This window comes from Cnephaeus nilssonii (genome assembly GCF_951640355.1).
Source record: "Cnephaeus nilssonii genome assembly, chromosome: 14".
NCBI lineage: Eukaryota > Metazoa > Chordata > Mammalia > Chiroptera > Vespertilionidae > Cnephaeus > Cnephaeus nilssonii.
Genome location: NC_137085.1, coordinates 33,775,047 through 33,788,132, shown reverse-complemented (window position 1 = coordinate 33,788,132; position 13,086 = coordinate 33,775,047).

Genomic DNA, 13,086 nt, shown 5'->3' with positions numbered 1-13,086 from the left:
TTTCTCAGCCCTCTGAGCCTTATCCTTTATTGGGCAATTGGATGAGACCTCAGGATTGATTCAGACAGCCCCAGCCCTGGCTGGACTGAAAACTAGGCCTGGACTCTGGAAAACCGCCAGTCTCATCTCATTTTCTGGTGAAATGTGGGAGGGACTCCTCCTGCACTAATGGGAGTCCCCATGGTATAGTCCTCCTCGACAGTAAAACCTGGACCTGTAATATCTGCACAGCCTCCCTTAGAGGTCTGGGGGAGGCTCAGCTCACTAGGGGGGGGGGGGGTAATTTATGGGTCTCTACTATCCTATGCGTTTACCATGCCTTTTTATAATAACCTGTTTATAGGTCTGAATTCTGTGTTATTGCTGCATAGAATATAAAGTAAACACAGCTCATTCTATATTAGCCTGGAATATACTTCTCCAATTCAAATTTCTGGATCGTATTTCTTTATGTCAGGGCTTTTTTTCAGAAGCTTTCCTAAATTAGCGTGTATTGTGACTCCTCAAGATAAAGCAACTATATGCAGCATTTCTCACTTACTCCCCATGGCACCTTTTTTCTAAGAGGGACATGCAGAGCAACTAATCTGCAGGACACACCTTGGGAAACACTAAACTGGAGTAATAATAACCTCCCACAAAGTCTGTGTAAGGTAGCATAGTACAGAGCTGTGCGGACGTCTGTTTTTTCAGCGAAGTGATGGCAGAATAGATTTGGGCTGCCTTCTTCAGGAGAGGGATGGGAGCAGTCATTTGAAACACAGAGGATAAAGAATTAAGTTGCCAGGAGGACACGTCAACAGTTATGTTTCAGGTGCTTGATATTCTTTAGTTACAGGCAGACCTCGTATTATTGCATTTCACTTCATGGCGCTTCACAGATGTTGCATTTTTTTACAAATTGAAGGCAAGACACTCCACCAGCCAAAAGATTCTTTACTGCAATGATCTGGAACTGAAACAGCGATATCTTGAGGTATGCCTATATTTAATCCTCGCAACCACTCTCTGAGAGAGATTTCCGTTTATACCCATTTTAGAGAAAAAGAAACTAACACTAATTAATTGAATATCATGTCTGAGCTTGCGTAGGCAGGAAGTGATAGGGCTGGTATTTGGAGCCAGATCTTCCTTGAGTGCATTACAGAACCCAGGCCCAGCACCAGGGCAGCCAGCAGGGGGTGGGGGGAAACACTTGGTTTCATTTTCATGGTCACCTGAGCCAGTGGTCGGCAAACTCATTAGTCAACAGAGCCAAATATCAACAGTACAACAATTGAAATTTCTTTTGAGAGCCAAATTTTTTAAACTTAAACTTCTTCTAACGCCACTTCTTCAAAATAGACTCGCCCAGGCCGTGGTATTTTGTGGAAGAGCCACACTCAAGGGGCCAAAGAGCCACATGTGGCTCGCGAGCCACAGTTTGCCGACCACAGACCTGAGCAATTAGCGCTGAAAAGTGGGAAAGAGAATAGTCAGCTTTCAAAGAGTGAGCAGAAGGCCCCCAAAGTTGGCTTTTGATGGTGGCAGTATCTAAGCCTTCTTCCAAAGATATATATGATCAGGAAAAATTAGGAAATTTATTAGAATAGTGTCAAAGCAGTGACTTAGTAACTGACGGAATTTGCATAAGAGTCAGAGGAGAGAGTCAAGTTTGTCTTTGAATTTCCTGGTTTTGTTGAATGGGAGAAGGAAATGCCATTTGTCAGGCTTGGCAACAGGAGAACCAAGGTTTTTTATTTATTCTAAAAAAATCTTTTACATTTTCATTATTTTTCCATTTTGTTTTGATGGAAAGCTAATGAGTTAGAATGAACCTGAAGAACCAGTGAAATATTTAGGTGGACCAAAACAGGTGAAACTGGGGCTGGATTCTGGATTATACCAGTTTGGACTGCAGGTGCTACTTAAAATCATTAGCATAGATAGGATCAGCTGGAGAAAATGTTTTGTGACTCAAGAGGACAGACATTTCGGGACACCAGAGGAGAAAGCAGTTTTGAAGGTGACACCGATGGTCCTTTAAACTTGTCCTGAGTTTCCCACCTTTTGCCATGCTCTACACAGTCACAGAGCGGTAGCTGCTTTGCAAAATGGAGAATGGAGATGGCAAAGCACAGCGGGGTTCCTTCATGCTAAGGCTCGGTTTGCAGAAAGCAGTATGACTTTTTAGAAACCCAGGAAACTTCTCTCTCTCTCTCATGTTTTAGGTTCACAGTCAAAGAAAGGCTGAATCTCCAGAGTGAATGAATCAAAATAAACCATAACATAAAAGTCTGTGCATTGAGCTTGCTCTTAAATGCTTGCTGTCATGTGTATCCTGAAGAGCTCATGAGAAGGCCCATTTAAGTACAACAAAGATGCTTTCCAGAGTTCAGGAGGCTACCAGGTCAGCCTGTGGAGTTCCTCCTGGAGGGCTACTCCTCTTTTCAGCAGGCATGGCTGGAATGCCTTTTTGTCTGCAGATCTGGCCCGGAGTTAGCCAGACTCAAAGCATATATGTCTGAGAGAGAGAGTTACCTGGCAGCCTCGCCGTGTGAAACTGAATAAGAAGTCCCAATGAAAGAGGATCAGAAATTAGACGCTGGGAAAGGCACACACACTCAGCTGCTGAAAGAAAAGGGCCTGGGGCCTGCTGCTTTCATGTATGGTTACAATGATAAACTAGCAGGTGTAGCTCGCGGGTGTCCGAAAATACCTGACAGCTCTTAGACTTGAGTAACTCTTTGATAACAGGCAGTATCCAACCTTCAAAAAAAAGTTTATTCCCAAAGTCATTTGTATGTCAGTTGTTTGAAACTGGAAATGCTTTCATTGTCAGAACAGTTCCTATAATTCATTTACCCTCATAGGCATTCAGTCATTCTGTAGTAACCAACAGATACTTAATAAGCACCTACTGTGTGCCCAGTAGACTGCTAAACATATAGCAGTGAACAAGTAGACAAAAATATTCTTGCTGTCGTGGAACTTCAATTCTAATGGGAGGAAACAGACAATAAATAAATAAGAAATAATTAAGAAACGCATGTTGTACAGTAGATAATGATAAATACAAATAAGGAAAGATAAGTAGGCATGGGGGAAAGATGTGCTGAGGCATGTGTTTCTGGAAGGCCTTATTGAAAAGGGAACATTCAAGCAAGGACCTCAGAGTTGCAGAACTCTGAAGATATGTGGGGGATTGGTATCCAGGGCTGAGGGGAAAGCAAGTGCAAAGGCCCTGAGGTCAGAGCACGAAGGCATGTTTGATGATCAGAAAGGAGGTGGTGTGACTGGAGTAGACTGACAGGTAGGAGAAGGATAAGAAGTGAGGTTCAGAGAAGCAATGGGGAGCCTAGTTCTATAGAGTCTTGTTTTCCTTTTTCTCTGAGATGTGAACCTGTTGAAAGGTGTTGAGAGAAGAATGGTGTGTCCTGACTTACATTTTTAAATATTGAGATATAATACACATACCATTAAATTCACTCCCCTAAAGTATACAGTGTAGAAGTTGTTAATCTATTCAGAGTTGTGCAGCCATCAGTATTATATAATTCCAGAATATTTTCATCGTGCCAAAAGAAGCCCTGTGTGCATTAGCAGTCACCCCCCATCCTCCCATCCCCCAAGTCCTTGGAAATGAGTAATCTACTTTCTGTCCTGTGAGCTTGCCAAGTCTGGACATTTTATAAAAGTGGAATCCTAACTATGTGGCCTTTTGTGCCCAGTTTTCCTTTCACCTGGCATAGTGTTTTTAGGGTTCATTGATGTTGTAGCCTGCATCAGTCCCTCTTTCTTTTTCATGGCTGAATGGTATTACATAAATGGATATTCCATATTTGTTTATCCATTCATCAGTTGATGAACATTTGGGTAGTTTTCACTTTGGGGCTATTATGGATAATGCTTTTATAAACATTCATGTGCAAATTTTTTTGTGTGAACATACGTTTTCAGTTCTCTTGGGTATATACATAGAAACAGAATTGCTGGTTTACATGGTAACTCTGTTTAACATTTTGAGGAACTGCAAAACTGTTTTTTGTGGGGGTTTTTTTCAGAGTAGCTGTATCTCAGCAATGCATGAGGGTCCCAGTTTCTCCATATCCTCGCCATCTTTTATTTTATTTTAACCTTTTGCACTCGGATGTCAAGATTAAAATTACTCTTTGAATGTATCAATAATTTGAAATATTAAAAAATCCAAATAAATGTTTGTATGAAAAGAAACTCCAGTTTTTTATTCTACTGCCGTGCTTTGTAAAATCTGGGGTATTTAAAAAATTAAATCCCGAGTAGAAAAAGGATTCGAGAAAAAAGCAAGCAAGTGCAAAGGGTTAAAGCAATCCTAATGGATGTGAGGTGGTATTTCATTTGGTTTTTCATTTGCATTGAGCATCTTTTCATGTGCTTATTGGACATATATACCTTCTTTGGAGAAATATCTATTCTTATCTGTTACTCATTTTTAAATTGGGTTATTTGTGTTTTTATTTGTGAGATGTAAAACTTCTTTATATATATTTTTAATGTATATATATTTTTATTGATTTCAGAGAGGAAGGGAGAGGGAGGGAGGGAGAGAGAGAAACATCAATGATGAGAATGAACCACTGATTGGCTGCCTCCTGCATGCCACCTACTGGGGATCAATCCCGAAACCCAGGCATGTGCCCTTGACTGGAATTAAACCCGGGACCCTTTAGTCCATAGGCCCATGCTCTATCCACTGAGCCAAACCAGCTAGGGCTCTTTATATATTTTAGATAATAGATGTATGTATCTAAATGTTACCAAATGTATGTTTGATAATATTTTCTTTCATTCTATGGGTTGTCTTTTTCACTTTCTTGATGGTGTCCTTTGAAGCACAAAATTGTTTAATTTGATGAATTCCAATTTATCCATTTAAAATTTTGTTGATAGTGCTTTTAGTGTCATTTTAAAACCATTGCTGCCCAGCCAGCATGGCTCAGTGGTTAAGCATCAACCCATGGTTCGATTTCCATTCAGGGTGCATGCCCAGGTTGCAGGCACGATCCCAGGTGTGGGGATCCCCAGTGTGGGGCGTGCAAGAGGCAGCCAGTCAAAGATTCTCTCTCATCATTGATGTTTCAATCTCTGTCTCCCTCTCCCTTCCTCTCTGAAGTCAATAAAAGTTTATTTAAAAATAAATAAATAAAACCATTGCCTAATTCAAGGTCACTAAGACTTATGTCTATATTTTCTTTTAAGGGTTTGATAGTTTGGGCTCTTAGTTTTGTTGGTGCATACTAACAATTATAATACTTGACAACTAGGGCCAATATTGCATTTTCAGGAAATAATATTCTGAGTTTTCACACGGAAGGCCAGGAGCTCACCTCTGTGGGCGTGGAATTGAGGACCCCCTTGGCTCCAATCTGTCCAAATCTCCCGGAGGCCAGGGCCAGCGTAGATGGGGTGTGGACTAGTGGACAGAAAGCAGTGGATGGATTCTCAAGTAGCTGTTTAGGTGGAATCATCAAATGGAGATAACCTGAAGCAACAGACCAAAGGTCAAGCCAGGGCTGAAGTCCTTGAGGGGAAATCAGCAGCCAACACACACACACACACACACACACACACACACACACACAAACACACACAAAAACCACCCTCCCCCACCAAAAAAAAACTAACAGAAATAAGAGGTTGAGCCAGATTGTAAGAGCAAAAAAGAGAGTCAGCAAAAAAGGATTAACAGGGTGCAAATGGGGACCAGTATGTAAGCTTCTGGGTGATTGCTTCTCTCATGGTTTTACCTGTGGTTTGTAGGATGTAGGTATGTTGCCCCAGTGGTATAGGGTTACAGAATCAGGGAAAACACAGCTAACCAAGGCCCTTTTCTTCCATCACTCTAACCACAGGGTGGTTTTCTTCCCACTTTCCTTATCTGTGTTCTTGACCAGACAGTGGGTCCTTGAGGGGAGAGTTGTGCCCTATTCTTCTCTATGTCCCCAGAGCCTGGTAGAATGTCTGGAACTTAGAAAGACTAATAAATGTTAGTCAAATAATTGAATGGTGGATTTCCTATTTTTGAAACAGAGGCTAAGGTGAGCATGAGAGAAGGCAGAAATCTGGGGGCCTGGGTGAGGGTGGAGGAGAAGGTAAGGGAAACAAGGATCTTTTTCTGAGGTTCCTTCCTAAAGCATGTTAACAACAGAATGTCTTCGGCGGCCCCAAACCCCCATCAACCCAGAAACAACCCAACACTGGTTGTTTCTGCGCACATTCCTGTATCCTTGGCTCAAAGAGAGGCAGAACAACCAGTGCTTCATGACTTTACTCTTCCTACAACTTTCCAAAAAGGATACTAATTTGGAGGGATTTTCTCAAACTGCTACCTTTAGAGACCAGCAGAAATAAAGCTTTTCCCTTTCCTCTTCTTTTTTTCCACTTAGATTCTATTCAGGTCTACGTACTAATGAAGGATCTTTGTACATATGAAAAACACAGGGGAACACCCTCAAATTTCTGAGGAAAACTGAGACTCCAAATCTTTTGGGTTGGACCTGGGATAGGGACATGGGGTGAAGAGCAGGGTGGAGCTAGGGTAAAAACAAGAAGGAGATGGGTGGTATGTGGAGAGGTGCAGTAGCCAAATAGTCCTTCTAGCCACAGAGTGAGGGGCAGGTGGGTAGGCAGGGGTGAGATGTTACAAAGCAGTCCTTGGACCTTCCATATTTCAGATTCATCCCCTGGACCACAGCTACAGATCTTAACTGGCTTCTGGCCCTAGAGAACAGGTGGAGAAAGGATATCAGAACCATCTGCATTAGGGAAGGAAGGCCTGAACTAGAACAACAGCAGAGAGCAAGGATGTTCCAACAGCCCCTATTTCAGTGGTCACCATGCTGCTGAGAATGTGCCCAGGATTATCCCTGGAAGGCTCATGCTGGGCCCCTGAGATTCAATCAGATATTCAATCAACAATGGACCTAAGAAAGACATAGTATAAAGGTCTCCCTGACTTCAAAGAGGAACCCAGTGAAAGATATCCTTGAGAAGAGGAAGCAGCCTTGAGTAAAAGGAACTGTAGAGAAGGGATCTACCAGAGGCGGGAATTTAGGGGAATAAACACTATATAGTTAAATTTAGCTTGTGTATCTTGATTACATGACTTGGTTCCCATGAGTTGGAGAAGTGACATAGAAGATCATAGAAAGGGTAGCCAATGTCCCCTTCAAGTATTTCTCCTTTTACATACTTTTAGGCAGATCCAACAACCCTGGAACTTCCTTTGTCTTCTGTAGGATAATTTATTTGGGCTATGCTAAATCTTCCTGAAGCCAAATGCTCTTTGCCTCCCTGTTTCCTATCTTTATATAAAGAAGAAGCCAGGCATTTATATCACTTGTTCTCTAAAATTCACTTCATTTTGGTATTACATTACAAAAGAGATGTTCTTTCCAATTAAAATAATTGATTATGAAAAGAATCCAAACCCATGGTAGTAAGCCTGAAAAAGAAAGTTACAAAGAACAAAATAAAATTACCCATAACCCTACTGTGCAGGAATATCCAGTGTTTGATAGCTTTGTATTTTTATTTTTTCAGAATTGAAATAATGCTAAATCCTTTCAATGTGGGGCAAAGGGACTGAGCAGAGGGTCTTTCAGATGTTCTGCTTTAATTTCTCACAATAAAAATACACCCATCTGCCTGTGTCCTAGGCTTTCTGCCTCCATCATCTGCCTACTCCTAACCTTCCCCATGGCAGCACTGAGTGCTCATGTAGGGGACATCCTACTCTCCCTGGCTGCATGACTTCTCTCTTTTCTATTCTTTCATGCCTCCTAGTTGGCTCCAAATATCCAGTTCTGATGCACAGCCTTGGAATCCTGTGCCTGACCAGCTGTTGGCCATCCCAGAGGCCCTTTGGCATGGTCCATTGCTTTGGCCCAACAACATTAAATGTCAGTCTTCTTTTCAACTGCATACATTTTTTGGATTCTCTGAACAGGCTATCAGATCTCTGGCCTCCAGCCCATAGGTCCTGCCAGTGGATTACGTTTCCAAAAGTTTGGCCTGTAGGCCCAGGTCAAACGTAAGTTGGATGTAAACTGCTCCCTTCTCTGTAGACCTCATGAGCTGCCCCTGCTCCACCATGAGAAGTAGATCTCTAACTTTGGCTAAACCCTTTTGCAGGCATGCTAATTCTTACTTGAAGGAAAGAGTCTGTGTTCTTCCAGGAGGGAATTCCCATTATATGCTTCCCAGGACAAGAGGAAGGCCACTCCCTCTAGCCTCCTCTCAGACATTCCATTCTGTATAAGCAGGACTAGGCTTCTTTTGATCTCTGCCTCTTTGCTTGACTAAGGTTTTCCTTTATTTGCAACTAATCTTCTAACAAAATGAATTGCCCAAGTTTTCCTGACCATACGTCTTTTGAAGAAGGCTTACCTCCTGCCCACCATCAAATCCAACACAGGGCTTTCTTATGCTCCCTATTTGAGAGCTGCCTGTCCTCTCTCTCCTCTCGCTTTTCACCAGTAATTACTCAAGTGACCATGAAAATGAAACCAGTTGTAATCCCCAACCCTTGCTGGCTGCCCTGGTGCTGGACCTGGGTTCTGCCATATATTGAGAAAGACTGGCTCCAAATATCAGCCCTATCAATTCCTGCCTACACACGCTTGGCCAGGGTATTTGAGTAATTCGTGAGTGCCCATTTTCTGTTTATAACACAAAACAATATCAGAAAGGAGAAAGTAGCAGAGAGAAAAATCAGGAGATCTGCAGAGAGCCTCCCTCCAGTATTCAGCAGAGTAATGATCAACACAAGTACATGAGGCAGCTACTTCATATCTAGGGAAGAGCCACCCAAAGAGATTAGAAGTAGTGTCTGTTCCCATCAGCAAGACTGAAAACTCATCCATCATTCACGGAGCTTTTGGTAGAACACACAGAAGATTCTTGCCTCAGAAGTGGGGGATTCTTAGCTCTGTAACAAATTCTGCTCCACTCTCTCCTAACACATCTTAAAAGCAAGAGCCAGAAGTTTCAAACTGTTTCTGAGAAACCTAGATTCATCTCACAACAAAGCAAAAATATTTATAGGAATACAAAGGTATCCAGCATCCAACAAAGTAAAATTAACAATGTCTGGCATCCAATTAAAATTTACTGCTTAAAACATTACCATATATACAAAGAAGAAGAAAAGTGTGGCACATAACGAGAAGAAATTCAATTAAAACAATCCCAGAAGTGCTTTCATTAATAGCCAAAGACATTAAATGTGTTCTATCTGTTCAACAGGTTAAGTAGAGACATGAAAGATAACTTTTTAAAAAAATCAGATTTCTAGAAAAGAAAGTTACATTGGATGAGATCAAATACATATAGACAGCCCCCGACAGGATGGTTCAACTTACAGTTTTCACCTTTACAATTATTAGCTAAAACTTCTAGTGTGATGTTGAAAAGGAGAGGTGAGAATCATTATCCTTGCCTTGAACCTGATCTTTAGTGGGAAAATTTATCACCATAAGTATGATGTTAGCTATAATTTTTTGTTGCAGATAATCTTTTTGAGGATATGTTCCCCTCTATTCTAGTTTACTGAGAGCTTTTATCATGAATGGGTGTTGGATTTTATCAAATGTACTTTCTGCATCTATTGATATGAGTATGTGATTTTTCTTCTTTAGCTTGTTATGATGGATTGTAGTTGTTTTCAAATGTTGAACTAGCCTTGCATAAATCCCACTTGGTCATAGTACTTAATTCTTTTTATACATTGTTGGAGTCAATTTGCTAATATTTTATTGAGGAATTTTGCATCTGTGTTGATGAGAGATGTTGGTGTGTAGTTTTCTTGTAAAGTCTTTGTCTGCTTTGGGTCTCAGGGTGATACTGACCTCATAAAATGACTTAGTAGGTATTCCTTCTGCTTTTAGGGATTGTAGAGAATTTGTATAATTTCTCTCTTAAATATTTGTTGGAGTTCAACAGTGAATCCATCTAGCCTGGTGCTTTCTGTGTTTTGGAGGGTTAATAATTACTGATGCAGCATTTAATAGATTCAGATTGTCCTTTTTTTCCTGTGTGCATATTGGTAGATTGTGTCTTTCAAGATATTGGTCCATTTCATCTAGGTTATTAAATTTGTGGACATTTAATTGTTTATAGCATTTTTATTATCCTTTTAATTTCCATGAGATCTATATTATTTTTACCTTTTGCATTTCTGATAATAATTTTTGTCCTCCCTTTTTTCTTAGTTAGGCTGGCTAGAGGTTTATCAATTTTGTTGATCTTTTCAAAGTCACCCTTTGGTTTCATTGATTTTCTCTATGATTTCTGCTTTAATTCTTATCATTTATTTTCTTATGCTTACTTTGGATATAATTTGCTCTTCTTTATCTAGTTACCAAAGGTGGAAACTTAGATGGTTGATCTTTAAAAATTTTTATAAAGTAAGATGTTTTAAAATTTTATTGAGGTACTAGAGGCCCAGTGCATGGATTCATGCACCAGTGGGGTCCCTCAGCCTGGCCTGTGCCCTCTTGCAATCCGGGACCCCTTGAGGGATGTCAGACTGCTGGTTTCGGCCTGATCCCCTCAGGCCGACATCCCTCGAGGGATGTAGTAGTGCACAAAGTGGCAGGCGGCCAGGGCGCCACTCCTACTCATCTGGCCCCACTGCGCCTGCCGCCACAGCTCGGTAGCACTGCTGTGGAGGCGGGAGAGGCTTGTGCCTCCACAGCTGCACTCACCAGCCATGAGCCCAGGGTCTGATGCCCATTGGTCAGCTGAGTGGCGCTCCTGCTGTTGGAGCACACTGACCATCAGGTAGCAGCTCCTGCATTGAGTGTCTGCTTCTGGTGGTCACTGTGCATTATAGCTACTGGCTGGTCATCTGCTCATTCAGTCGTCTGGTCGACCGGTTGCTTAGGCTTTTATATATATAGATAATTCACAAATAAATTGTAAGATATTTAAAATGTACAATATGCCCTGGTCAGGTAGCTCAATTAGTAAGAGAATTGTCCCCAATACATCAAGGTTGCAGTTTTGGTTTCTGGTCAGGGTACATACAAGAATCAACCAATGAAAGCATAAATAAGTAAAACAATAAATTGATGCCTCTCTCTCTCTCTTTCTCTTTCTTCCTCTCCTTCCCTTCCTCCCTTCCTCTCTCTCTCTAAAATCAAATAAAATGTACAATATGATTTTTTTATATACCTTGTGAATGGGCTCCCCCCATTGAATGAACATATCCAACACCTCACATGTTTACCATGTTTTTTGTTTAGGATGAGAACATCTTAGTTCTCCACTTTTAGCAAATTGCAGTTATATGATATAGTGTTATCAACTGGAGTCACCATGTTATACATTACTTCCTCAGAACTTACCTTATATTGAAAGTTTGTACCCTCTTACCAACCTCACCCTATTTCCTCCACCTTCACCCAGATGCTGGAAATAATTTTTCTACTCTGTTTCAATAAGTTTGACTTTTTCTTAAGGTCCCACATATAAGTAAGTAATATCAGGCACTATTTGTCTTTCTGATTAATATCACTTACCATAATGCCCTCCATATTCATCCATGTTATCATAAAAAAAAACACACAAGATTTTCTTATTTTTAAGGCTGAATAATATTCCATTATGTATATATGCCACATTTTTTGGTCCATTCATCTATTGGTAGACATTTAGAATATTTCCATATCTTGGCTATTGTGAATAATGTGGCAGTGAACATGGAAGTATAGATACCTCTTTAAGAAAATGATTTTCTTTCTTTTGGATATATACCCAGAGGTGGGATTTCTGGATCATATGGTATTTCTATTTTTAATTTCTTGAGGAACCACCATACTGTTTTTCATAGCAGTTGTACCACTTTATATTCCCTCCAACAGTGCACAAGGGTTCCATTTTTTTCCACATTTTCACTAGCATGTATCTCTTGTCTTTTCAATGACAGCTATCCTAACAGGATGAGGTGATAATCTCATTGTGGTTTTGATTTGTATTTCCCTAATGATTAGTGATGTTGAGCATCTTCCCATGTACCTGTCAGCCATTAGTTCTTCTTTGTAAAAAATGTCTTTTCAGGTGTTTTGTCTATTTTTTAATTGGATTCTTTGGTTTTTCTTGTTTGCTTGTTTGTTTGCTATTGGGTTGTATATGTTCCTTGTGTATTTTAGATCAGCGGTCACAAACCTTTCGGACCTCACAAACCACCAGTGGTCCACAGACCACCAGTTGGCAACCGCTGTTTTAGATCATATCCCTTTATTGAATACTAGAGGCCTGGTGCACGAATTCATGCACCAGTGGGGTCCCTCAGTCTGGCCTGTGGGATCTGGCCAAAACTGGCTCTCTGATATCCTCTGAGGGGTCCCAGATTGTGAGAGGGCTCAGGCCAGGCTGAGGGACCCCACAGTGCACCATCAGGGCTGGGGAGGGACACAGGAGGTTGGCCAGCTGGGGAGGGATCGCGGGAGGGCTCCAGGGCATGTCTGGCCCATCTTATTCAATCCCAATCAGCCAGACCCCAGCAGCAAGCTAACCTACCGGTCGGAGCCTGATGGTCAGTGCCTGATGGTCAGTGCACGTCATAGTGACTGGTTAACTGGTCGACTGTCTGCCCCCTGATGGTCAGTGCACATCATAGCGAGCAGTTGAGTGGCCTTAGCATATCATTAGCATATTACATTTTGAATGGTTGAACAGCCAACCAGCCAACCAGACACTTAGCATATTAGGCTTTTATTATATAGGATTATATAGTATGTGGTTTGTAAATATTTTCTCCTATTCTATATGTTGCCTTTTCTTTCTTTTTTTTTATAGTTTCCTTTGCTAGCATATGCTTTTTTAGTTTAATATAGTCCCATTTGTTTATTTTTGCTTTTGTAGCCATTGCTATTGGTGTCGAATCCAAAAAATTATTACCAAGACCAATGTTAGGAGCTTCTCTCTGATGTTTTCTTCTGGGAGTCTTCTGACTTTAGGTCTTATACAGGGTGTCCCAAAGAAATTTATACACACTTTGAATGATTAAAAGTCAGTGTTTTTAATATACACACTTCATTTTCAAAATTTTAAAGAATCTACAGA